The sequence below is a fragment of the Dipodomys merriami genome, unplaced genomic scaffold, assembly GCF_024711535.1.
Source record: "Dipodomys merriami isolate MVZ:Mamm:240054 unplaced genomic scaffold, mDipMer1.0.p SCAF_1, whole genome shotgun sequence".
Taxonomy (NCBI): Eukaryota; Metazoa; Chordata; class Mammalia; order Rodentia; family Heteromyidae; genus Dipodomys; species Dipodomys merriami.
The window spans coordinates 15,608,575-15,635,916 of record NW_027202270.1 but is presented as its reverse complement, the minus strand read 5'-3'; the positions used below and the strand labels follow the sequence as shown (position 1 = coordinate 15,635,916).

At 40.5% G+C, this 27,342-nt stretch overlaps 1 long non-coding RNA gene across 3 annotated transcripts in view; it reads left to right on the top strand.

The window, feature by feature from the left end:
• LOC138829122 (uncharacterized) overlaps positions 1-27,342 on the top strand; it is a 165,480-nt gene that overhangs the window by 95,226 nt on the left and 42,912 nt on the right. The window contains exons 4-6 of one of the 3 annotated variants that reach the window (XR_011372494.1): positions 15,889-15,983; positions 20,819-20,912; positions 25,323-25,471. This is a non-coding gene — a long non-coding RNA (uncharacterized lncRNA). The remainder of the gene's footprint in view (positions 1-15,888; positions 15,984-20,818; positions 20,913-25,322; positions 25,472-27,342) is intronic. The other 2 variants (XR_011372498.1, XR_011372504.1) reach the window with 2 other exon arrangements.

The following is a 27,342-nucleotide window of genomic DNA, read 5'->3' as shown; positions in this document are numbered from 1 at the left end:
AGAATTTCACATATCAATCTTCCCGAGATCACACCTACAAAATCACTTCACCTGTATTATATAACTTGGATCATCCTAAGGGGCAGAGTTCACGGAGTTCATCTTAGAATTTTACCTAGCCCGCTTTCTTACAGGAGCCTAAGTCTTGGGACGAGTCTGTTTCGTGCTCCTCAGGTTGTTTTGGCTTAAGGAGAACCCCTTTCTTGTGGTTGGGGATGAGGGGCTCTGATAGACATGGCTTCCTGTGAAATTTTATCTGTCTGAGAGGAGTTTCTTTGGGACATTTGTCTATGCATGAGAAATAAGAAGAGGTCTAGATAATAGGTCTGAGTCCGTCAGAAGTCTAGCATAGAAGCAGACATTCATTTTCAATCATAAAGATGTTATTGTATAAAACATACCACACGTAAAGCTTAAAGACCAGGCTGCAGTCAGTTACCCTATCTGCCCCACAGAATCAGGTAAACTAAGGAAGAGAAATGTACTCAGCATCCTTTTCTATTTTTGTTAGGAGATTTACTTTTTATGCTAAAATGATGGGCAGAAAGTAGAAACCTGGGTTTTTAAAATTTTTATTGTAAAGGTGACGTACAGAGGGGTGACAGTTACATAAGTAATGAGTACATTTCTTGTCCAATTGTGTTATTTCCTTGTTTTTTTCTCTCCCCTGACTCCCCTTCCTCCACGCTGTGAAGTTCACCTCCAGCATAGTGTCTGTGAGCATTGCTGTTGCTTTGGTTCACCTTGGTCCTCTGTCTCACCAGGAAGGCGTGCTACTGTCATTTCTGTTTTATATGCAGGATGTGGTACTCCTCTTTCTACCTGGCTTCCCCTAGGGTATATACCATCAATTCTGGTTTTGATTGACCTTTGACCCCTTCCCATTTAAAGGGAAGGTGAGAATTCCTGTTCTCACTGTTCTTATATGCTAACATGGGATGTTAGCCCTCAAAAGTGAACATCTGTGTTCCTGTGGTTCTAAGAAATAAATGTCATTGCCCCAGTTGTTAGGAAATAGAAAGACTTGGAAAAAGTTATATTAAGTGAAGTAAGCCAGGTTCTATGGTTTCCCTTATTTGCAGTAACTAGTACATGTATAGGACAAGCAGAAAAGGTCAAAAGCTATGTACATATGACCAGATAAGATGATGTTAAGCAAAATGAACCCCAAGATAGGGACACAGGTGGTTTTTTTCTTTCTTGCTATTGTTCCTAACATTTTTATAATGTATCATGTGATTTTTTTTTTTTGTTCTTTGCATGTTCCTCCCCCCAGGTATAATCCCTGTTTTCACTGCTTGATGTTGGTGCCCTGCATCTTGTATATACACTTCTCTAGCCTGGGGAGGGGAAAGGGAAAAAACAAAATGCTTAAATAGGGATACAGGTTGACCCATTGTAACAATGAGATATACAAGACACTATGTTGAAAAACGAACTTTACAATTTAGGCGGGGAGGGGGTTGAGGGGGGAGGGAGGAGTGTGGTTGTGGAGGTGGGAGGGAAGGGATAGTAGGGGAAAAACAAAGGAGGAGGCAACAATGCTTGATAGGAAATGTACTCATTATCTTGCTCATGTAACTGTAACCCCTCTGTACAGTATTTTTACAATAAAAAAGTATTTTAAAAAAATAAAAAAGAAAGAAATATCTGGATGCAAATACTGAGAGGTACAGAGAGGTTAAGTCACTGCCCAAGACAAGGCTATATGGATCCACAGTGCTGCTCACATGTGCTCAATTGTACGGAATAGACTTTATTCCCAGCCCCCACTTCGGCTTTGTTATGGGGTCACCAGTAGTTGACCCTTATGAGATAGTCTTCTCTGAAAGGACGCGCTGGGTAGGACAGGTCTCAAAGGGTCTTGGGAAAATGAGTTCAGCAAAATGCTGAAGTGAGTGAAGATTCAGCTAAAAGCCAAAATTTGAGCTCATTGACAGGGACTCCCTGTGTGCTGGGTGGTAGTTGATACCTACAAGGGCTGGAAAGTTTCTAAAATTCATGTCCCTCTGAAGGAACATTCCATGAAGGGAAGAAAAATGTAGAAATGAACTTCATCATGGGCGGGATATTAAACCTACCCTGGGTGAAAACAACAGTAGCATAGAACCCCCACATTATCCAAACATGCAGGGATAGGGGTGTCAGGATGGCATGTGCAGAAACCCAAAGTCCCTTTGAGCCTTCTTTATCTGTATGTTCCCCAGAGACTCCTCCTGAGCCTCCCACCTCAAAGCTTCTGGAGGGGGGGGGGTGTCAGTCCCTGGGCAGCTGATACTTGTCCTCAGCTTGGCTTCTCCACATTCTCCTTGGGTTCCAAGCTGGCTTCTCCAATAAAAACTACAGTTTTATTGAGTGAAGAAGACTGCAATCTACTAACCACACTGTTTGGTCCTGGGAAATCTGTTAAGTTTTAAAAATGAAACTCATCCAATGCAACAGGGATATACATGAGACAATATGTTGGAAATGATCTGTGCAACTTGGGGGTGAAGGGCGGGGGATGGGAAAGTGGGAGAAAAATGAGGGAAGGGGTAACAAGTTTGATAAGAAAGGTATTTATTACTTTACTTATGTAACTGTAACCCCTAGTACGTCAGAACTAACAGGAATTTATGTTTAAGTTTGATGAGGAGCTGAGACTGGATGATGATGATTTTATATATATATATATATATATATATATAAATTTGCATGGCTTTCATTAAAAAAATGGAACTCATTGTTATTTTCTTACCGATTTCATATGGAGGCTAGAATTCCCACATGACTCCAGCCTTTTGAATATTGCTTCAGGTCACTTATAGCCACTAATGTGGGAGCTGGAGTTCTCCTTAGCATTCTGTGTGCTTCATTTTTTCCCCTCTCTTTGTCCTCAGGCTTTACAGAGGAAGATACTCTTGTATCGGTCACTTTGTTCCATGAGACCCTGGCCAGTTGCCAAAATATGATCAGTCTTGTTTACTCTATGAGCTGTGGAATTTGGATCCACAACCTTGCCTTGGTCCTTGGGGCCACAGTTTGGCCTTTTACATAGTGCTTCCTCCAGCCGTTCTGGGTTGCTCTGTCTTCAGCACCTACTGGTTCCTAGTGATCAGTTCCTCATTGTTCATTTCATTTCTGCCATTCTCTGACTTTCTCCTTGAGGAAGCATTAAAGTTTGCTACTGTCTCTAGAAACAAAAGGTCCTCCAGCCTATTTGATAGTTCTTCCATCTCAAGGTATGTTAACATCTAGCTGAACATCCAGATCAAGAAAAAGTTATATCTTAATAATCCCAGTAAATGCCCATGAATAGGGACAGAGTTGGGAAGCGCAAAGTAGGTAGGACATATACCTTGATTACAGAGCTTGAGCGTGGCCATTGGCATCCTTTCTCTTTCATTTTGAATGGGTAATTGGTCCAGAAATTTACCTTAGGGTTGTCTTGACTTCCTTCCTTCATGACCAGATAAGGCCCTTCCTTATTTGTTATTCATTCCTTTTGATGGAATAAGAGATCTCTGAAACACACAGTTGGCTCATGAGGTGGCCCAGACACATTCCAAGAGCTCATTCCTTTTCGACTTTATTGTCCTCCACAGACTATGGAGTTGGAGGTCAAGAAAAGCCAGGAGGACCGACGACTGTTTAATTAATGGATTAAACAGAGACCACTTCAGGTATTTTAAACAAAGTGACATTTTATAGAAGGAATAAAATACTTATAAAGATCCCTCGGGCAGGAACTGCTTGGCTAGGTTTTCAGAAACAACTTCCAGAAAAATATGGAACTTTCCTCTTAGGGAAGCGGCTGCCACTGTTGGTGAGGAAACTCCCTCACCCCGGCCCCAACTTTTGATCCCAGGATCAGGATGCTGGAAATCAGGAAGTCTCCATCATTTCTACCACTGTGCAACTACCCAGGCAGCTGGAGGAGGGACCCGGAATGCTGCTACAGGAAAGCCTCCTATTTCCTGGACTGTGCTTGCTGGGAGGAAAGCATCTAATGGGAGCAGGCAGGTGGTCACCACCACACTCATACCTTTGAAATCTTAGAGGAGACTGCCATGCTTTGTGCTGAACTCTCACTGCAGGACAGTCTGGGAAGCAGAGCTTTTGGTTTTCAATCTGTTACTGAAAGCATGGCGGCATAGAGGGAACTAATTGACAGCGTCTAGCTCTACCATTGGTGGGCTTTTCTGAACTATGACATACATTTGCAAAGAAATATATTACAGGAAGTAACATATTTGACAATGGCATATATATCCATATAAATATATGTATATATGTAACATGTAGATGTAATATATAATCATTTCATATATAATCATTTCATATTTATGATTGGTCAAACTGAGGTGTGGAGAAGTAAAGTGACTCCTTCCTAAGCCACACTGCTCTTTTTTTTTTTGGTCGGTCATGAGGCTTGAACTCAGCCTGGGTGCTGTCCCTCAGCTCTTCAGCTCAAGGCTAGTGCTCTACCACTTGAGCCATAGCGTCACTTCCGGTTTTCTGGTGGCTTATTGGAAATAAGAATCTCACGGATTTTCCTGTTGGGGCTGGCTTTGAACTGCAATCCTCAGATCTCAGCCCCTTGAGTAGCAGATTACAGGCATGAGCTACTGGCACCCAGCTTCCTCAATCATTCTTTTTTTTTAAAAAAATAATGTTTTTTATTGTGAAAATACCTCACAGAGGGGTTACAATGACATGGGCAAGGTAATGAGTACATTTCTTATCAAGCATTGTTGCCTCTTCCTTTGTTTCCCCTTACCATCCCTGCCCTCCCATCTTTCCCCCCTCCCCACCTCTCCCAACAAAGTTGTAAAGTTCGTTTTTCAACATAACGTCTTGTACATCTCATTGTTGCAATGGGTCCACCTGTATCCCTATTTAAACAATTTGTTTTTTCCCTTCCCCTCCCCACGAATGTCAGGGCAACAAGGCTGGACCTTGGGCTCTAGATAATTTTCCATTTGGTGCTCTGCACATGGTCTATAGGCTTGACTTGCAAGGAAGCATGCAGAGTTGTACTAAGCATACCAAAGTTCCCTCACTATTATCTCTACCTGTAGCTTTGATTGGAGGGGAAGTGGTGTGGTTTGCATGGAAATAGAGTTGTTCTGTGCACTGATTTGTACTGCCCAGGTGGGAGTCACTGCAAGGGGGAGGTGGGGCAGGCAGTTGCAGGATATTCTACTCAGGTTTCCTACTTCTTTCAGCTATTGGGAACCAAAGAGCTGGTGAAGCTGTGCAGTAACCCACTAAAGTCCTTGGTTGAATGACGTAAAAATCAGTTTAATCGCCGCTCCAAGGTTACATGTTCTGTGACATCTCCTCTTTCACCCCCATTGGGGTGAATTGTTCTATCTTTACTTCTAGATTAGAAAATAAATCACAATTTGTCCTGTTTTAGAGTAAACTGTATATTCCTGTTTCTGTTACGAGGATGAGATACCTTCATGAGCAGAGCTAGGGTTTAACCTTCTCTTGAAACTCAGCAAGTGCTAGCAAAGCACCCTTGCATTTGTATGAAAGTGGTGATGGCAACAGAGAGGACATCTTTCCATTCCCCCCTCCCCCTCTGGTTTGTGTCCTATAAGATGGGACTTTCCCATCCCTTACACACAGGCAGGGCTGTTGACTATGTCCAGTAATGCAATGAGCAAGGGAAGCATATGTGGCTTCAAGTCTGAGTCAGTAAAAATGCCTTGTGCGAACCTCCAGCCTTTTCTTCTCTGTTTTATTGACTTTGGTGGTCCCACATTGACTAGACGCCGTCTCATTCTATTTTGCCATCACTTGGCCTAGAAAGGAAAAGAAAATTTGGGAAGCAGTGTTATCTCATCAAATGGAAGCTACCATATTCTACCCAGCAGTGGCTGTACTTTTGACACCTTGAGGGAATTTATAGCCCCAGTGGTTTACCTTCTTCCCTTTGGTTCATGCTGTTTGCTTAATTAGCTTTAGGGAGTATGAGAAATCCTAGTTGATTCAATGATTTTTTTTTCATCCTCTATGTACAAATTTTATTGGATGGTTATTTATTATCCATGTCTATTTCTTACAGACATGCACTTATTTTGTATATACACATTGTGATTACATGTGTGTAATGTTTGCAGATTATTTCTAAGAACTTCAAAAAGAATTCAGAAGACAGGCAAATGTTTCAAATGGAGCTTTTCTTTGCCAAGATAATTGCTGAGAATACTTTATCATCATTGTTAGATTATTAGACTTTTGCCAAAAACCCATGCAGACCTCCAGGTACAAAGAACAAGGAAAGGTTTATTGCCAGCAAAGGGACGGGCAAGACCCCTTCCTACAAGAGAGGAGTAAGAAGAAGCACCAGCTATTGTCTGAGGTAACCTATATAACCACTGAGGCTAGGAGGGGCTAGAAGGGGCTAGGAGGTGGAGACCCTGGTTTGGACTTGAGGGCCAGGGGCTTCACCATGGCGGACTAGGGCTTATGGCTGCTGCCCAAGTAGTACATAAGGGGTCCTGCAGCTGCCCAGACCTGAAAGTCACTCTAAGGGGCTCTTACTGCCTAATTTGGTGGTAGCTTCACCAGAGAAGTGCCATCCCAAGGTAAAGGGGGTTGGAGGCTGATTATTTACTGCCTTTACTACATGGGCCTAGTGTTGCCTAGGAAGGGAGCATGCTAAGCTGGGGAAGGGGGAAGGAGCCTGCTGAGCTATAGGAAGGGAGCCCATTGGGCTAACAATCACTGACAGAATTTTTATTACAGCAAAAACACCAGACAGGATATTTTTTTCTTCTGCACGCCCACTTCCCTCATGGTAAAATGGGACTAATATTTCCCTGTCAGGCCAATATGGGAAATGGAGAAGTCATTTGTAAGGGATCTAGCTCCCTACTTGTCAATTTGTAAGTATTTCATAAATAAAAATTGACAATAAGTTCATACTATATACCTGCAGAACTTTGTTTAAATATATTTTATAATTTCAAACTTTCAATTGACCCCACACACTGGCTCTTTGAAGTAGGTTTTATTTCTAACACCTTTTACCCTCTCCCATTTTTTAGCAGAAGGAGTAAGCTGCCAGAGCACACAATGACTTCTGCAAGGTCATAGACCTCAAAATGTCATGTTGGTCTTTAGCCAAAGGCTCAACTCTGGGGTCTCTAATACCAGGTGAAGTCACTCACCTCAAATAAAGCAAACTAGAATTGATGGTGGAAAGGAAAGGAGTTAACCAACATAGCTATGTTGGAAATACAAAAGAGATTTAAAATTAATCCTAGCCCATCTTTGGGTACTGATGTGAGATTTAAATGGAGGTTTAAATAGAAGAAGAATTGGGGAGAACTGTATATAGCAGATTACTGTCTCCATTCTGGTTCAGGAAGGTAGCCCAAGAAGTCCTTATTGCTTGAGGAGCAATTCAGTTCCCATGAGATGATTGCTTCTTCTTGGAGGGAGTGATATCATGATGGGGTGATCTATCTGTGCATTTGGGTATTTCTGGATTTCAAGGTAACTATAGGTTTAGGACAAAAGCTGGAAACTTTCAGGTACCTTAACTGGAAGAAGGTCTGGAACAAGACAGTGCCTAGTAGTAAACCATTACATAGGTTTAGGGGTTACAATTACTTTTTGGTTCAAAACCGGGACTCCAACTTGGTACCTGACATTTTCTCACATTGACTAGGGCTCTACTATGCGAGCCATGCATACAACCCCAAGGAGTTACAGATTTTAACCAGAAATTTCTTGAGTGGTTAACTTGACCAAATGACAGTAAAGTATTCATCTGCTTACAAAGGATTTTCCATTTTATTTATTGACATGTACTAAATTGTATACAGTAAGAGTTTCATTGTGACCTTCCTATATAATGCTTTGATTATATCCACCCTATTTATCTTTCTAAAACTATCTTCTGCCTTTTCCTTCCTTCCCTGTCTATCTCCTCATTACTTTGTATTTTACTCTCAAGAACTTGTTTTGTTTGGCTTTTCATTCGATTTCACAAAGGATAACAAACACTTAACGGTATGATCTCCAGTTCCATCTTGCAAACAACATAATTTCATACCACATTTCCTTTGTCCATTCATCCACTGAGGGACATCTAAGCTGATTCTATCATTGGGCTATGCGCACATTGTCCTGATAATCATGAATGTGCAGTTATCTTTACAAGAAGCTGATTTTAATCCTTATAGATATATACTCCCAGGTGGTATGTCTGGATTATATGGGAATTTTAATTTAAAAATTTTGAGGAACAGCTGTACTAATTTGAATTCCTATTAGCAGTACATAAGAGGTTCTTCCCACCCCTCTTCCCATCCTGCCATCTTTGCTAGCATTTGTTATTTGCTTACTTGATGATAGACATTCTGACTGGCATAAAGTAGAAATTTAATGTAGTTTTAATTAATTAATTAATGTAGTTTTAATTTAATGTAGTTTCCCTGATGGCTAAGGATGTTGAACATTATTTTTCATTTGAGTACTGATCGTTTTTACTTCTTCATTTGAAAGGTATCTGTTCACTTAAGTCACCTGTTTGTTGTTTGGATTATTTGTTCTTTTGGTTTTCAATTTTTTGGTTCTTTTTATATTCTAGATACTAATCCCCTGTCAGATGAACATCTGGTAAAAATTTTCTTCCATTCTATAGGCCAACTGTTCACTATGGTAGTTGTTTCTTTTGCTGTGCAGAAACTTTAATTTGGTGCAATCACATTTGCCATTCCATTCTCTTATTTCCTGAGGTATTAGAGTCCTGTTCAGAAAAGTCTCAACCAATGCCTATACCTTGCAGTGTGTTTCTCCTGTGTTTTATTCTAGTAGTTTCAAGGTTTTTCTGACCAAAGTTTTAAGACAAAGGAGAGAAATGAAAAATGAAGGGATGCTAGAGTTTTGTTCAGCTTTTAGTTATCTTGTAGGCTCAAGTAGAGAGTTGTTGCTTTGTAGCAAAAGCGATGTCTAAGTACCTGAAGTACTGAGACTTCTGCCTATCATCTGATGTTATCACTGGGAGGGACCTTGAAAGTGTGGTTAACATCAGACCTTGGAAGCAAACAAACTGGAGTCAATTATACAGCACCTGGTAGAAAGTAGGAAATTAAGCCAGTGGTCACCCTTATTATATTACAGGTATAAGTGACCTTTGATAATGATTCCCACTTATCTAGTTTAAAATGGTCCAACATTAGGAATCCTTCATTCTTGGATAGAGCTGACATGTTTTTGGAACCAGACTGTGTCAACCACTCTGGATAGTCAAGGTATTTGAAAATAAAAAGAAGAGGAACCAATGTCTGAAAACTTACAATGTACATTTGGGTTTAGTTACTTGTTGGAGTAGAAGGCTGTTCTAGCTATATTAACAAGTTAGAAATAAAATACAGCCCTTGTCTGTGATATAATAAAACTCTCAGGGGATATTACCTTAAAGTGAGAATGTATCACATCTCATGTAACTCTGCCCCCAGCATACTGCAGGGCCAAGATGCTGGCTTAAGTCAGGATGGAGAGTAATTGTGGCTGTCCGTTTATCTCATGCCAGCTCTCAGATTAGCTCCTTTAATAATCAAGCTGAAAACACACTCTCACCCTGCTCTCCTGCATGTGCATTTTTCTGATACAGTTACTCATTTCAAGTTATGCGAAAGCAGAGGGGGTTGAGTTGCCCATCTATTTTGCCAGGGATTGGGGAATGGGATCAAAGTCGGTTTTATTTCAATAGAGTCCCTAGTGAGCTGTTAATTACTTGGGTTTCCAATCTGATGGCATTTGAAATAGAATATTGAATTACACCTGTGTTTGGGGGTCAGTTTATCTTCTGATATGAAGGTAGATTTGTGGCAGGAAGGAACAGAGGAAATGAAGTTAGTTTTCTTCCTGTGTTTGATGGGGGAAGGCCTTTGTTGCTGAAATATTCCTTGGGGCTTCACATACTGGCTTAAACCAATAGGGAAAATTATGTTTCAGGAACTTCGAGCAAGAGCAGACTCCCAATTATCCCTCAAGCAGATTAAAATATGTAATCTTAGACTTGCTAATATGAAAGATGACTTGTACACTTGCAATTTTGTGGTGAGTGAGTTATGAGTACTTAAGGTGAATTGAAGACCAGTCTGCTGGAAAACAGGGGAGTTAATATTTCTGACTTTAGAACTCCAGTAGTCCTCTTGAATATTGAGATAGTAAATGTATTGAAAATAAAACATTTTGTTGGTCTACCAATTTGCACTGTTGTTAGAGGGAGAGGTGCTATTTTGGAGTCTTTCACGTGAACACTAACATTGAAACTTTCTTTCTGTTCCTTGCAATGTTGGAGCTCTTTCTCGTCTCAGGGTATGTGCTATCTCTGCTCAGCTGTCATTTTCTAGCTCTGCATGTCTTATCTTCAGGGTTCAACTCCAACTTTATTTCCCCCTGTGGTTCTCCCTCCATTACCTCTGTCTCCCCATACTATTTATTCTTTCAAAAAATTGCTCATATTCATTTCTCTGTCACACTGTAAAAGCTGTTTGGTGCATGAGGACAGTTAGGAGCTCAGGCAGTCTCCCACAATGCTCTGTCTTCAGTACTTCACACCATACATGGTGCGCTGAATGTCTCATATTTGTTTGGTGAACGAATGGGTAATCAAGATGATGACAGAACAATCATAGCTCCACCTTGAGTTTTCATAGAACAGTGGTCAAGCTGTTGAAGTGGATGATATATGGGTTTAGTTCTTATGATTTAACATGCAATGTTATGAAGCTAGACAGTCACTGAAAAAGTCTGCTAAAGCTGAAACGATGTGTAAGCATTCCACCACTTGGATCAAAAGATGTTTTGAAGACTATGACTTTGACAGCTGAACTATCACTAGAGTAAATCTACTGCACTGAAAAGAAAGATGGAGCTTTTTTCTTTGTTTTCATTGATGTGGCTCTTTGTTTCAATGTTTTTAGTGTTTTCTGGATCTTTTCTCTTGTCTACTGCTTCCCTCCTGTCTCCCAACTTTCTTTTTTCCCCCCTCTCTCTCCGTATACATGTGTGTTAGATATGTATATATTTATATATGTTTATATGTATATGTATATGAAATCGTATACATATATGTTTTCTTGCTTTCTGCCTTTACAAAAACTGCTGACAACTTTCTCAGAAACAAACACAAGCTATCCTTTGATCAGATTTATAATGGCTTTTAGTTGAAGAAGTGATGGGAACAAAATAAAACTGACAATGACTAAAGTGACTCATAGTGGAATCTGTTATTAGATAGAAAATTGATAGCAAAATTAAATCTTCCTGATGAAATTTAGATGTGAAAAATTTGATTTGGGAAAAATCTGGACTTTGTGGCAATAAAGAAAACTCAAAATGGCAGAAAACATAGCTACTAAAATTTGATATAAAACTACATAGAATGAAATATTTTGTAAAATTTCTGAGGAAAAAGATGAATGCTAATTGAATAGTATCAGCAATATGAAAATAATGACAAAATTAAAAGATGCACATTATTTAATCAAGAGAAGGAAAGATTGGGAAAGGCTCATCCAATAACTCATTGAGAAGGCTGTGCATTTGAGTAGGGAGTGAATAGCTATCCTCCCTTCCATTGACAGAAAGGAAGGCCTTCAGATGTAGCAAGAGGCTTAGGGAGAGCTTCCTATGCATAGGGATTGGGAGGCTCTGGAGTGGATCACTATAAACTGGAGAGCTGAGGATGAGGTCTGGGAAAGCCTTCTCTAGACTTCTACAACAAAGTACAGTAGACTCTGCCATTCTGAGATGATTTAGGGACTTTCCTTTTTGACTGGAAACAAAAAGATGAACTGGAGTTTGTCCTCTCAGAATACCTTTGGGCCCACATTTCCATGATTCTATGAGTTTAAAGTCTATTCGAGTTTGGTAAGAAAGGGAAATTATGCTGTTTTTTAGGAATGGAATGGAAAGGTTTCATTGAGAAGTTGTTTTATATTTTACTATTGAAATTCCTGATTTTGTTTGGAATTCTTAAAGGTTGTTGTGTGTTTGTGATGTAGGTTTTGAAACTGTGATTCACACTAACAATTGGAATTTATTTTCTTTTTTCTTTTTTTTTTTGTCAGTCATGGGGCTTGAACTCCGGGCTTGGGCACTGTCCCTGCCCTCTTCAGCTCAAGGCAAGCACTCTACCGCTTGAGCCACAGAGCCATTTGCAGTTTTTGAGTAGTTTATTGGAGATAAGAGTCTCATGGATTTTCCTGCCCAGTCTGGCTTTGAACCATGATCCTCAGATCTCAGCCTCCTGAGTAGCTAGGATTACAGGCGTGAGCCACTGGTGCCTGGCTAACAATTTGGGATTTCTTATGTGGACTTCTGGGCATACAATGGTCTCTGTGATAATTATGAATAATCATAGATTGAAACATGGAATGAGAGAAGTTTGGAGTAACAGAATCTAAAGCCTGAAAGGGCCAATAAGATCCTTTGACCCATTGTAACAATGAGATGTACAAGACACGAACTTTACAATTTAGGCAGGGGGAGAGGCGGGTGGGGGGGGGGCAAAGGAGGAGCAACAATGCTTGATAGGAAATGTACTCATTACCTTGCTCATGTAACTGTAACCCCTCTGTACAGTATTTTTACAACACAAATGTATTTTTTAAAATCCTTTGAGATCACAAAATGAAATTATTTGTTTTAAGAGAGAAAACATATAGATGATGAGAGTAGCTATATAAATGAAAATTTCAGAATATGACCAATTGTGATGCTATAGCTACTAATCTCCTAATTTAATATTTAATAGTAATTAAAGAGTTTCACCAAAAGTGGGAGTGGGAGAGGTTGTAGACTGACTGGGAAAGGACTTTCCCTAGAGTATCCACAGGATAGTATGTGAGATCAGGAAAAGATTAACCTGAATGGGAGCAAGATGGTGGCCCACAACAATAGGTTCCTTTGATGATTGGGGAAATTTCTGTTTTGATGGTATTTTGGCATCATGTGAGAAGTAGTAACTGTGAAAAAAGGACCATAAAAGCCAGAAAGAAAGAAGCAAAGAAATCTAGTATGTGTTAAGAGGCAGTGAACTAAAGAGAGTCTGGAAGAAAATCTTTGGTGGTTTTGAAGTCATTGCATTCATTGAAACTATGGAAAGCCTTGGGAGAATGAGAAGAGCAGTGAGTGCACCCTAAGTTAATTTCTCAGAAAGCAATAACAACCTACCAGTGGTAGTGGATAAGGTTAATGGATTTTTCAGGCCCAAACACCAGGAATTCTAAGCTACTGTTGGTGATTTCTTGGCTTAACGTAAGGTGCAGATTGATTATAAGCATATTTTGTTAACATAGCTTTGTGGTAAGAATATTTATTTTATATTTCAAATACTTCAGAAGTAGGGCAGAATAGAACATATTCCACCTGTCTATGAACCATGAAACAAACTACCTAAGGGAAATCATGGAACTTTGCACATTTGTGCTATCATACCAGGAAGGAAATGCATTCTCCCTCCTCTGTTTAGCCTAGAAAATAGTCATGCACCTCACCTTAAAGATCTCTACTAGTGTGAAGATGATTTTGTTAGTCAAGGAAACTTATGAAGTCTAGGAAAAGCTATTAGTGCTATTTGTTCAGAGTTAGCAATTATTAAAGGGCCATGTAAATATCTGCATACTTTTTCTCCCCTCTACATCTAAGAATTCAATCAACCTCAAAACAAAGTATTTAAATATACTGTGCCCATATGGAACACAGACCAACTTTCCCTTGTCACCATTTCCTAACCAATAAGTGTGACCACTGTTTACCCAGCATTTTCATTTTGTCAAGTTTTATAAATAATAATAAACCAATCATATGGGAACAGTTGCACAGTCTACAAGCAAGGGCTATGCCATTTCTTGTAAGATATAATGTTTGGTTTGAATCTTCAGAGTTTGGGATCTGTGGGGAGACCTGGGCCCCATCCCCCATGTATACCACTGCAAAACTATATGTACACACATATGCATGCATGTACATGTATATACCCCTCCACACTTGTCCTTTTTTCCTACATTAATCTATCAAATTTTCTGTAGTGATTAGTAATGAAAGTGAGTATATTCCCCATTACTCATGTGTTGAAATGGAATAGGCAGTGTAATAGCATTTAGATATGGGGTCTTAGCTGAGTGCTAAGGTGACTCTCACACTTGTAATCTTAGCTACTCAGGAAGCTGAGATCTGAGAACTGCTATTTGAAGCCAGCCTTGGCAGGAACCTCCATGAGACTCTTATGTCCAGATAACTTCCAAAAAGCTGGAAATGGAGCTGTCGTTCAAGTGGTAGAGTGCTAACCTTAAACAAAAAGCTCCAGGAAGCTGGACACTGGTGGCTCATGCCTGTAATCCTACTACACAGGAGGCTAAGATCGAAGAATAGTGGTTTGAATCCAGCCTGGGCAGGAAAGTCTATGAGACTCTTATTTCCAATAAATAACTCAGAAAAAGTTGGAAGTAGCTCTGTGGCGTGAGCAAAAATAGCTCAGGAACAGTGTCCAGGCCCTGAGTTCAAGCCCCACGACTGACCACTCCCCCCACGCCCGCCCCCTCCCCACCCATGCTCAGAGATAGTGCTCATGCTCTGAGTACAAGCCCCAGGACCAGCACAGAAAAAAATAAAATAAAAAATAAAGTGATTATTATTTTATTTTTGAAGGCAAAATTGAGTGAATTATTCTTTTCATGGAATGCTACTATTTAGACCTCAAAGCTATAAAACTGTATCCATGACTCTCCTGTGTCTGGTAGAAGATACCATTATTTCAGGCAAATTGTTCAGTCATGACAGCCTTGTGAATCAATGTTTCTACATCAACAGTTTATTCTATGACACCTCTTTTCCTCAGTACTCTGAATAATTAGCATTTGATCTGGAAAAATAGACAATTGACCTTATGGTAGCTACTTTAGTATTAAATATTTTAATATTTATTATGGCACTCACAGATTCCTGGGACAGTGAGCTGGTGTTGTATGACATGTGGAAAGTACACTGCAGAAAGATTAACCTACAGGAGCTGCACATCTCTAAGCTACTTACGTTGGTCAGATGACATTGTCGTACCTGCATTTCTTGCAGAACAGACTTGTAAAAGAAACATCTTCATATGCACATTGCTTACAGATGGGTTTTTTGCATATTGAAAATAATGTGGACAAGTAAATCTAATATCGATAAGATTATAGGCTATGAATATGTATGTCAGCTAAGCTCCCTTTCCTGGATTTCCTGTTGACTTCTGTGGTGCTTTCCTCTCTGGGAGACTTAAGCATGGAGGGAAAGAAAGTTTTACCACCCATTTGTGCCTGAAACACAAGATGAACAGACGTCTGCAGCATTAAAAAAGGACATAGGCATGCATTAAATCCCTTATGTCTTACTTTTTAATGATGCAATTGTGAATTATGTTCTTGTTGCATTTGTAATTAGAGGCTGTGGCAGATGGTGAAGACTTATTTTAAAGTGATGTGTCTATTAAAATAAGCCACACTGCCAAATGATTGTTCACTGTAACGGCATCTTTGCGCCCCCGAAACACTCGGATTCTTTGTTGATATGCAGTTGATTACCACAGCTGATTACATATGTGCACATATTTGCTCAGAAATGTATCAGGGATATTTGATATGTGCGATACTTTATTGTAAAGTGTGTGTTATCACAATTATAGATAATGAAGCTTTCAATGAATTATTCAGTCACGCCATCTACAAAGGGAAGGCACTGATTTTCCTTTTCAATAAAATTAGGCGTGAATCTTTCTAAACTATTGATGCTGATTCTCCGCACACAGAGGGAGCAGTGTTGAATGGAGAGTGAGGAGCTTCTGAATTGTAAAAGATTATCTGAGTCTCATTTTTGGAAACTATTTTTTTTTAGGGTGAACTCAATTTATGGATAACGGTGATGTCTCTGGCTAACAGTGAGAATGAAGAAAGAACAGGAACCAAGAGCCAAGTGAAAACAGAGATACGGTAGTTAAACTGATAGTATCTATTAGAATAGGGTAGGCTGTGGTAATGGTATTTACCACCTAAGTCTCACTGAGTTACAATAACAAAGACTCCTATGTTTCTTTGTCAGAATGTCTATTGTGGGTTATAACATAGACTCTATACATTATAATACATAAGGGGACAGATAGACAAAGACTACCTCTTAAACTTTCTGCAAACACCTCCGTTAGATAACACACTGGCTTCTAACATTAATTTCTGAAGATTCACATGACACCTCCAATTCATAATTGGCCATAGCAAGTCATGTGAAGAACTTGACATTCAGGAGGCAGAGAAATACAACTATAATATATGTTTAAAGTTATCTAGTAAGTAACATTCAGGACCATTTCCTGGTATATTTCATTTCAAGGCTATATTTCCTGAAGATGGTAGCTCTGTTATCTACTAATGCCATTCCATTTCTAACATTCATGTTCAGAAATATAATCATGTTTGATAATGTGTTAAAGACATTTTGGAAAGGCATATATTACTTGTGGGGTAATAAATTGAAAGATTTAATATTTCTCAGTTGGTGTTCTCTTAAGATGCATTCGAAGCCGGGCGCTGGTGGCTCACGCCTGTAATCCTAGCTACTCAGGAGGCTGAGATCTGAGGATCGCGGTTCAAAGCCAGCCCGGGCAGGAGAGACGACCGTGAGACTCCTATCTCCAATAAACCACCAGAAAACCAGAAGTGGCGCTGTAGCTCAAGTGGTAGAGTGCTCGCCTTGAGCTGAAGAGCTGAGGGACAGCGCCCAGGCCCAGAGTTCAAGCCCCACGGCCGACCAAAAAAAAAAAAAAAAAAAAATGCATTCGTATAGAGCTCTATGGCCAATTGAGTCCAGTCCTGACTTGAACTCAGGGCCTAGGCACTGTCCCTGAACTTCTTTTCCTCAAGGCGAGTATTCTACCACTTAAGCCACAGTGCCACTTCTGCCTTTTACTGTTTATGTGGTACTGAGGAATTGAACCCAGGGCTTCATGCAAGCTAAGTAAGCGCTCTACCACGAAGCCACATTTCCATCCCACTTCTTGAATCTTTAATATATTAATGTGACCATCCACAAGACCACTACAGCATGTGGTATTTCGCAGTTCCATAGCTTCTCTTCTCGTGAGATAATATTCTTCCAAGAAAAACTTTGAACAATTTTTTTTCTCTTTCTGTTGTTCTAACGGAATACCTGAGAACTGGGGAATTTATAGGGCAAAGAGATTTGTTTGTTACAGTCGTAGAAGTTAGGAAGTCCAAACTCGAGGGCCTTCATGAATGCAGGGAAGTGAGGAGAGTCTCAAGATAGTACAGGATATCACGTGGTGAGACAGACAGCGTGTGCTTTTATAACCAAGCTACGCCCTCCATAACCCATTAATTCATTAACCCATGAATAGATGGATCTGTTCATGAGGTTATCCCTACCTGATCACCTGCAAGGGCCCCTCCTGCAAACACTATGGAATGTATCACTTTGGGGATTAAGTCTCCAACACTTGAACCCTAAAGGACAAACATTCAAACCGTAGTGATGTCTAATTATGCAGTCAGTCATCCTGTCAGGTTTTGGCCTAGTAAACTCATACAGGTGCTGGGAGGAAGCTGTGCCTAGTCATACAGTCCAAAGTCATAGGGAAGCTTCGTGCTAGTCTCCAGTCCCCCAGCCTTGCCCCTTGCTCCAACCTGGTGGTCTCTATGCTGTGCCTTTTATGACAACTAGCAAACATTAGTATCTTTCTGAGTTGTGTGGCCTAGCAAATTTCTGAATCTGAGAAGGAAGTTACGTAAACTCCCTCTTTATAGAAGTTCAGGTGGCCCCAGAACTTAACACCGGCTTCTGAGCAAGGAACAAACATGAGACCTGGTGCTATGAACTAACTTGTTTCCACGAAGCATTCAGACTTGGTACACGGTGGGCACGGCATAAGTGTTTGTTGTTTATTTTTTCCTATTCTTTATTTATATGAAATTGCTAACGTAATAACAAGGATAAAATAGCTAACAGTTCTGAATATTTTACATGTACTAAATACTGGGTAAGGTTTATGGTTAGGAATACCTCATTACATCCTTAAAAACACCTCTGAGACATGGCTACTATTACTGAGGCCACATTTTTGATGAAGCCAGTCAGGTTCAGAGAGGCTAACATATGGAATATGTCCACAGTCATGTAGCCAATAGAAAAGAGAGAGAGGATAAAATGAACCCATGGAGTCTGACCAAGTTCTAAACCAGTCTGTCACTACTGATAGCAATTTTTCCTTGCATTTTTCCTTACTAGTATTGTATGGTCTGTACAGCACTTCTATATAGACTCCACCATTTGCTCTCAAAGAACTAATTAGATGTGCTATTAAAAATAGGCATCTTGATCTCTGTCTGGTTCATTCTTTTTCTATGATACATCTTGTTTCTTCCCACTATTATTATTGTTATTATTATTAATTTTAGCTTTCTCCATTTTCTTCTCCCTGTTTTTCCATATTCACATGTGGTGACCAACTAGAGAATAATTTCTTTGAATAATCACAAAAATGTCCACAGGGGTGTTAGTATAAATTGTAAATGGCTTATCAGATTACCTTGGCCCCAAAGAAACCAATGCAAAAGCCACTGTGCTGCATTAGATTTAATAAATTATCATCTATTATATTATGTGTGGTTTGGGGGGCAGTTAAGAAGAATTTTATACATATACAACCATATATACTCAAAGACCAACAAAAGACCCAAAGAACCAGCCTATGCCATCTTATCAGATGAGTTTTCCAGAGGCCTTGAACAGACTGATCACAGAGCCCATCTCTCCCTTATATTCTTTCAAATTTTCCCCTATTGTTTTTATTTCACAAAATAAAGCTGGACACCATTGATTGGTGACTCATGCCTGTTATCCAAAGTACTGCCATTCTAGGCAGGACAATTCATGAGATTCTTGTCTGAAATTAACCTGCAAAAAGCAGGAAGCAAAGGTATGGCTCAAGTGGTAGACTGACAACCCTGAGTGGAAAAGCTAAAGGACAGTGCCTAGTCCCTAAGTTCAAGCCCTATACCAGCACACACACACACACACACACACACACACACACACACACACACACACACACACACACACACACACACACACACACACACACACACACACACACACACACACACACACACACACACACACACACACACACACACACACACACACACACACACACACACACACACACACCAGAAACAAGGCAAAACAAAAATAAAACAAAGGGGATAGGACTGCAAGGCAATGAGACCAGGGAAAGGGATCTGGGGACTACGATAAAATATGAAAAGAAGGGTGATTGACCTATAAGGACATGGTTCACTGAGTGGAGTTTTAGCTCTCTTTACCTACGCAGCCCTACAAACTTTCACTAGGGCAAGCCCAGGGGAGCCATGTGAAGGCTTGGGGATTGACTTCATCATACTCTCCATGTGGATAAATGTGATTGTGATCATAAACGTGATCGTTCTGCTCCAGTGACAAGGGAGAGGACTGGGATTCCATCATTTCCCAAAAACGTTCCAGGCAATGTTAAGTGGCAGTTGTTCTATGCCTTGGATCAGGAAATGTGTGGAGCAGGGCAGCTCCAGCGAGGGTAAGAAAGCTGAGCAAAGCAGAGAGCATGACTTAGTCATGTTTCTTCAGAGATTTTGCCTTTGTTGTTGTTTTGTGCTGGTACTGAGAACTCAGGTGCTCTCCCTTAGCTTTTTCACTTAAGGTTGGTGCTCTACCAGTTGAGCCACACCTCCACTTTTGGCTTTTTTCTGGTCAACTGAAGGTAAGAGCCTTAAAGACTTTCCTCCTTGGGCTGGCTTTGAATTTAAATCCTTTGATCCAAGTTGTTTGAATAGCTAGGACTAAAAGCTTGAGCTGCTAGTGCCTGGCTAGAACTTCATATTTCCTTTCTTGAATAATACAGTATTATTATTATTGCTTTTTTAAATCATATTTTAATAGTACTGGGGTTTGAACCCAGGGCTATGTACTTGCTAAACTGGTGTGATACTGCTGAGTCATACCTCTAGCCCTGGTTCTTTTATTCATAGATGGAATAATGTACATGTTGAAGAATTGCTTTAAAAATACTGTGCTGGGCACTGGTGGCTGATACCTGTGATCCTAACCACTCAGGAGGCTGATATCTGAGGATCATGGTTCAAAGTTAGCCTGAGAGGGAAAGTCATGAGACTCCTATCTCTAATTAATCACAGAAAAAGTCGGAAGTGGCACTGTGGCTCAAATGGTAGAGTGCTAACCTTGAGCAAAAGCAGCTCAGGGACAATGCCCAGGCCCAGAGATCAAGTCCCAGGATAGGCAGAGAGAGAGAGAGAGAGAGACAGAGACAGAGACAGAGACAGACAGAGACAGAGACAGAGACAGACAGAGACAGAGACAGAGATACTGTATCCAAGATCATATTGGTAGCCCGGCACTGGTGGCTCACGCCTGTAATCCTAGCTACTCAGGAGGCTGAGATCTGAGGATCGCGGTTCAAAGCCAGCCCGGGCAGGAGAGACTGTGAGACTCCTGTCTCCAATAAACCACCAGAAAACCGGAAGTGGCGCTGTAGCTCAAGTGGTAGAGTGCTCGCCTTGAGCTGAAGAGCTGAGGGACAGCGCCCAGGCCCAGAGTTCAAGCCCCACGACCGACAAAAAAAAAAAAAAAAAAAAAGATCATATTGGTCAGATGATTTTGAAGACACACGTTATTTGAGTTAATCAATGTTTGTGTAGAAAATTGATTTTCAATGCCTAAGTTAGCATCTGGTATTTTCTAGGAAGCTTCTCACCTAGGAAACATCCATTGTGTGTACACAGATGGCTCTCTAGAAGTTCAGGAGAAGTCCCTGTGGGAGTGGGTGGAATCCATAGGTGAGTTTTCTCATTATATTAGTGACTAGAAAAATAATGCCTCAGCCAATGTTCTTGGCAGAAATGTATAAGTTCAGGTATAAAATCATATCCATGCCTTCATGAATAGCAACAGTCTAATCATCAAACCAGCTGGGAAATTCCAGATGGTTGAGGCCTCCTGTAAAACTGAGGTAGCTTTCACCCAGCCTGGATTCTTGAAGTGAGTGTCTATTATATTTTCCTCAGAGTTACATCTACAGTAGCTTCTCAGCTAATAGGGAGAAGGTGACAGGATTGGGTCAAACATGTGTGGAAGTTTTGTTTTACTTCTGGCTTTGCCAATACTACCATGCCACCATTGAAAAGGGCTAATGATCTCTGATTTTTGGTAACTCACCCGGAAAATGTGGAATTTGGCTAGCTAATCTCCACGGTGCTGTCTAGCTTTAAAATTCTATGATGCTAAGAATATGGTTTGCCCATCAGTGAGAAGTCACTGAGCTGACCTTGGAAATTGCTTCATGCCAATTAATCTCTTTCCTCCCTTTCATAGAAAATGATCAGAAAGGGATTGCATATTATAAATCATGAATATGTTTCCTTGAAACTCCTCCTCCACTCCCGTATAAAAACGAAGCAGCCCAAATCCATTTGGGTCTGAGGCAAATATGTAAAAAATAAAAAAACAAAATACTTCCCATACTTGCATAAAGTTAATTCTAGAGGTTATGGTTGCTGCATAAATCACCTGCCTCAGCTCATTACCAAGAAGCTGGGGATTGTGAAGAAGAGAAGGATTTGAGGGGTTTTCTACTTTTGTGATGCTTTTCAAAGCAGTCCTGCTGGGAAATCACTTTGATCAGCACAAAGAGAAAGGATCATTTTTGGCTATTCTTATATTATAAAGTCTCCAGTGGCGCTCTGGCGTCTGTGAGCAGAGCAGCTCACTGGGTGTGACCTCTGTCTGAGTTACCCTTGTCATCTCATCTCTGTCCTGACCCCCACCCCCTTGTGCTTGCTTTCCATTCACTGCAGCTCTGAACCTGATGCTGTTTGTCCTTCCAGTTGGCTGTGGTCCACTCTGACATTCTCAAACCTCCTTGGAGCTTGAGTTAGTTTTGAAGGGGTGCCAGGAATTCCTTCCAAAAGATTCATACACTTCCACGCTTCTCTTCTGTGGCAAAAGAGTCTTTGGGTCAGAGTCCCGGAAGACAACTCTCACTAATCTCAGAAGACAAATGTTACTAATCTCAGGAGACTATTTAACACTGACCAGGCTTATTATCTAAAACCACTATGGAAAAAAGTCTGTTGTTTAAACAGGATTTCTGTGCTCTGCCTATCATTATCAGATGATCACAACTTTCCCAAATTCTCTAATACCTATAGTTTTTATTCCTGGCTAGAAACTTGATAGATGACTTGATAAAGGATTAATTTAATGTCCTCAGGATATTTTTTTTTCTAGTCCTGGGGCTTGAACTCAGGGCCTGTGCTCTGTCCCTGAGCTTCTTTTGCTCAAGGCTAGCATTCTTCCATTTGAGCCACAGTACTACTTCCTTCCTTTTTTATGTGGTACTGAGGAATCGAACCCAGAACTTCATGCATGCTAATCAAACACTCTAACAGTAAGCTGAATTCCCAGCCCCTCAGGATACTTTTTTAGTGATACTTTGAGCGTCAGTTAAAATTGGAAACATTTCTTTGTTAAAATTGGAAACATTTCAGAAGTTGGATTCCCAGTGATTATGGATCTATGTTCTGGTAACAAGAAAGGAGACTTAAAAGGCATAGCTATCTATCCCTCTCTCTGTATATATCTATATCTCAAAAAGTGTCGGGGGGGGGGGGGAGGCTGGAAGGTGGCTTAGTGGTAGAGTGCTTGCCTGGCATACATGAGGCCTTGGGTTCAATTCCTCAGTATCACATAAGCAGAAAGAGCCAGAAGTGGCGCTGTGGCTCACAAGTAGTAGAGAGCTAGCCTTGAGCTAAAGAGCTGAGGGACAGTGCTCAGGCCCAGAGTTCAGGCCCTATGACTGACCCTCCCCCACCAAGAAAAAGAATAAAAATTTTCATCATTTACACTTACTTCTCATGTTTGGATTAAAGGTTGAGATTACAAGATGAATTTGAATCGTTGAGTCTGGTGCTAATTGGATTTACTCCTTTTTTTTTTTTAACTCTGGCTTCGAGGCTTCAACTCTGGGCCTGGGCGCTGTCCCTCAGCAATTCAGCTCTAGGCTAGTGCTCTACGGCTTAAGCCACAGTGCCACTTCCAGTTTTCTGGTGGTTTATTGGAGGTAAGATTCTCAGATTTTTACTGCCCAGACTGGCTTTGAACTGTGATCTCAGTTCTCAGCCTCTTGAGTAGCTAGGATTACAGGTGTGAGCCACTGATGCCAGGTGGATTAGCTTCTTTTGGTGTGTCCTTGATCTACCTATTTAAACCTAGACACACAAGTCTTCATTGGTTCAGAGAGCTCAAAAGACTGCCAATGCTCGGTGTGGAGGCTCAATATGTTGAGAGCTCAGAAAAGAGCTGGATCCTGCCTTGGGAGGATATGTATGGTACATTCCCCTGCCCTTGCCCCAGCCTATAATGAGGAACTGGATCACCATTGATGAAGACACAAGAATCATGAAACAACCCAACACAGCCCCAAGTCAGAGGAATGGATTTTCATTCAGGGGAATTGGCTAGGTTATTGTAGTAGACTACAGTAGAACCTTCTGGAAAAGATTTCTTCCAATCAGTATTAGAAGATTTAGAAGAAATGACAAATAGAAGAGCCATGAAGATGATCCAGGTAGGAGCTAAAGTTTGGAGTAGTTAAGTAGAGAAAATAAATGCATGTTCTAAAAGAGGGGAGAGCCCTGTGGGTCACTTTGGAAAGGCAGAGCACAAGTATGAAATCCTGTGCAAGAGACAAACTGGAGGAACTGAAACTGAAGAAGAAGTCAAAGACTAGCTAAGTCACCTTCTCAGCCGCAAAGTGAGGGGACAGTGGGGAGAACAGGGCTAAGAATCTATTATTCTGCAATCATGTCTGCTTTTCATTTGCTTGTAGGTACCAGTCTTATTTGCTGATATCCAAATCTCAATTCCTTTCTTCCTTTCTCCTTTACCAAGTCTGGCTTAGGCGTTACCATCCATAGCAAGAGGTTGGTTCTTACAAGGTGGATATTTGTGTTGGGTAAAAAATAATGGTGATATCTCTCTGTGCCCCCCTCCCCTTCCCACCACCCCAAGCCTTTCATCTAAGGTGAAGACTGTCACTTATATGTGAACAGATTAGCCTGAAGCAAACAGCCAAACCCCAGGGCACATCTATCTACCTGCATTGACCTGCTTATGAAGACTTTACTTGTGGGCAACGAACCAATTCCATACTGGAACCCAGGCATCTGATCCCCTCCAAAGGGTGTGTTTCACTTGTTCTGACACAGGGGATGTGATGTTTGTCCTTTCTAATAAACATTTCTGCACAGTTTGAGGGAGGCCAGATTTAATTTTTTTTAAAAGCAGAACAAAACAAAATACAAAGCCAAAAGATTGGGATTATATCGTTTGTCTAGCTCTTGTCTCTTGGCTGAGCTCATTGCTCATAATGACAACCTTCCAGTCTGATCTATCTTTTCTGGAATACAGGGTGAGGCTTAGCATTTGCTGGGCTCTGTTGCAAATGGAAATTTACCTCTTTTGCATGCCGGTTAGAATCAGATGCAATCCCTCTAAGAGACCCAGATTTTTAAAAAAAGTGTAGACATGTCAAATAACTTGTATTTCACTTATGCACAATTTTCACTTCTTCTTTCCTTTCTTTTTCTCCTTTTTTTTTTTTTTTTTGGATGCTGATCTTAGAGCTTGAACTCAGGGTCAGGATTCCTGCTTTTTGGGAGGTTTATTGGAGATAAGAGTTTCACTAACTTTCCTGCCTGGGCAGGCTTTGAATCACAGTCCTCAGATTTTTAGCCTCCTGAGTAGCTAGGATTACAAGAGTGAGCCACTGATGTCTGGTTACAATTTTCATTTCCAGTTAGAATCAATCGCTTGAGAAGTAGGGATAATAACATCAAAATATATTCTTCAATATTATTGGAGATAGTGGTAAGGTAGTCACTATTTCACACTTTGAGGTTAGTTTGTACATTCATCCTGTGAATGTGAATTAGTTTTCTGTCTGATTCCTCTGGGCTAGGATATTGTTATGATAATTCGTGTGCATGTCTTCTGAGACCTTATAAGTATATAAATCTCATGTTCTTTTGAACAAATTGGATGGTTAATCCTTTAATCACTTATTGAGAGATTGCTACAAGCACGGAGCAAATGCTGGACCTTGCAGCTCAGCAGTTTGAAAGTCATCATTGCTATTCACTTGGTGTTTAACCTTTGTTTTCTTGTTCTTTCCCTCTTCCATTATATAGGAGAGTTCTGGAAAACACTTCTCGGAAAGTGGAAGAGGTTGACAGGATGCAGAAGATAGTGAAACTGCTTTGGGAAGTGTCCTTGGCTGTCCTCTGTCTCCTCTCCTGACCCTCCTTGTACAGATATCTGGAATACCTGTATTCAGCAGGTTGGCTGTGTTTGCCATTTAACTTCTCTGATTTTTAAAACATTTTTTGGTGTTTGTGTGTGTGTGTGTGTGTGTGTGTGTGTGTGTGTGTGTGTGTGTGTGTGTGTGCGTGCATGTGCGTGCGTGTGCACGCGCACGCATACACGTTCATTCATGCATCTGTGTACTGGTCCTGGGGCTTGAACTCAGGGCTTTGGCACTATCTTTGAGCTTTTTTGCTCAAGGCTAATGCTCTATCATTTGAGCCACCACTCCACTTCCAACCTTTTTTTTTTTTTTTTAACTGTTTGTGGTCAAGACTACTACTGTACTACTTGAACCACAGTGCCACTTATGGCTTTGTATGAGTAGTTTATTGGAGATAAGAATCTCATGGACTTTTCTGCCCTGCATGACATTGAACTGTGATCCTCACATCTCAGCCTCTTGAATAACTATGATTACAGGTGGAAGCCACTAGTTCCAGCTCCTCGTTTTTTTTGTTTTTTTTTTTTTTACAAAAAAAGTATTTACATTTACATTTGTGTGTGCTAGGTAAGGTCTTACCACTGACCAATCCCCTTATCCATTAAAAAGAAAACAAATCCTGTGGGAAAGCAGTGTCCATACTCAATGTATATCCTATGAAACTAAGAAAATTGAGGGGAGAGCTTGGGTGGGAAAGGGTCATAGAGAATGAGGAAAGGTTGACATCAATCAAGATGCATTGTACTTAATAAACCTATTTGTTGAATGGTAACCCCTTTGCACAACTACTTAAATGTCATATAAATATAATTTTTAAATTCCTCTAGGAATTAATACACTACTTTTAGGAATATCTAGCACTTCCCTAGTAGGAACTTTTAGCACCCCTCCCCCTTGTTTTCAGTGCAATAGGGCCTTGCATCTTAAACTTTAATATGCACACCAATATTCTGAGGCTCTTGTCAAAATATGGATTCTATTTCAAAAGGTCTGGGATGGGGCCACGCATTCAAATTCCTCATAAGCCCTTTGATAATTTGAGTAGCAAAATATTGAGTATGTGACATTAAACCTCCCCAGAAAGATAGCAGATCAAAGAACATGAAAACATTCTATTAAATCCTCAACTTATTAGATGGTGAAGATGTATTCTTCAAGATCTAATCTCACATTCTAACTGTATTCCAAGAGAGATTAGTTTAGTAAAATAAAACTTAGGGCACACAGAACTATTCCTGTCTTAGTCAATCTGTCAACAAGTATTTATTGAGCACCAATTCTGAGCCTAACTCTTGGTTAAATGTTATGACACACGAAAGAAATATGGGACCAGTTCAATGGAATGCACTTGAGACGTAGGAGAAATGAGACGTAATCATTTCAGGAGAGCTCCCACGATTGTCACACCTCTAAATATTTTTTTCTGGCCCAATTAACCTTGACAGTATTTTGCTTTATATTCAGGAATAAGATAAGACTCTGGAGCCTCAAGATTCACCCCTATGTGATTTAGCCCTCTCTGTGTTCCCTTGCCTTACTCCAAAGAGATTCATCCAATTAGGAAATGGAGATTTGGCCCTGATGGCTGAGTGAATTAGCCAGGGGATAATTCTAGGGGAAAGCAGAGGGGATCACTGGAGAGCTGGATTCCTGCTGTCAGATTGCCTAGAGAGGATGCGGAGTAGGCAGTCTTGTTGCTCGGCACAAATGACACTGAAAGAAGATGAAGTCTACTTATTTTGAAGCTTTCTATCTGGTCTAATCCCATCACTCGTAAAGAAGAAAATTGTATGGAGTAGAGTTTGCCGCAGACTTGCTGTGAGTGCAGTGTGAGGCTCAGTGCTCTTGGCCAGCATTGTTTTCACTGATGACCTGCTGTAATGACCAGGCTGGCTCAGCCCCCA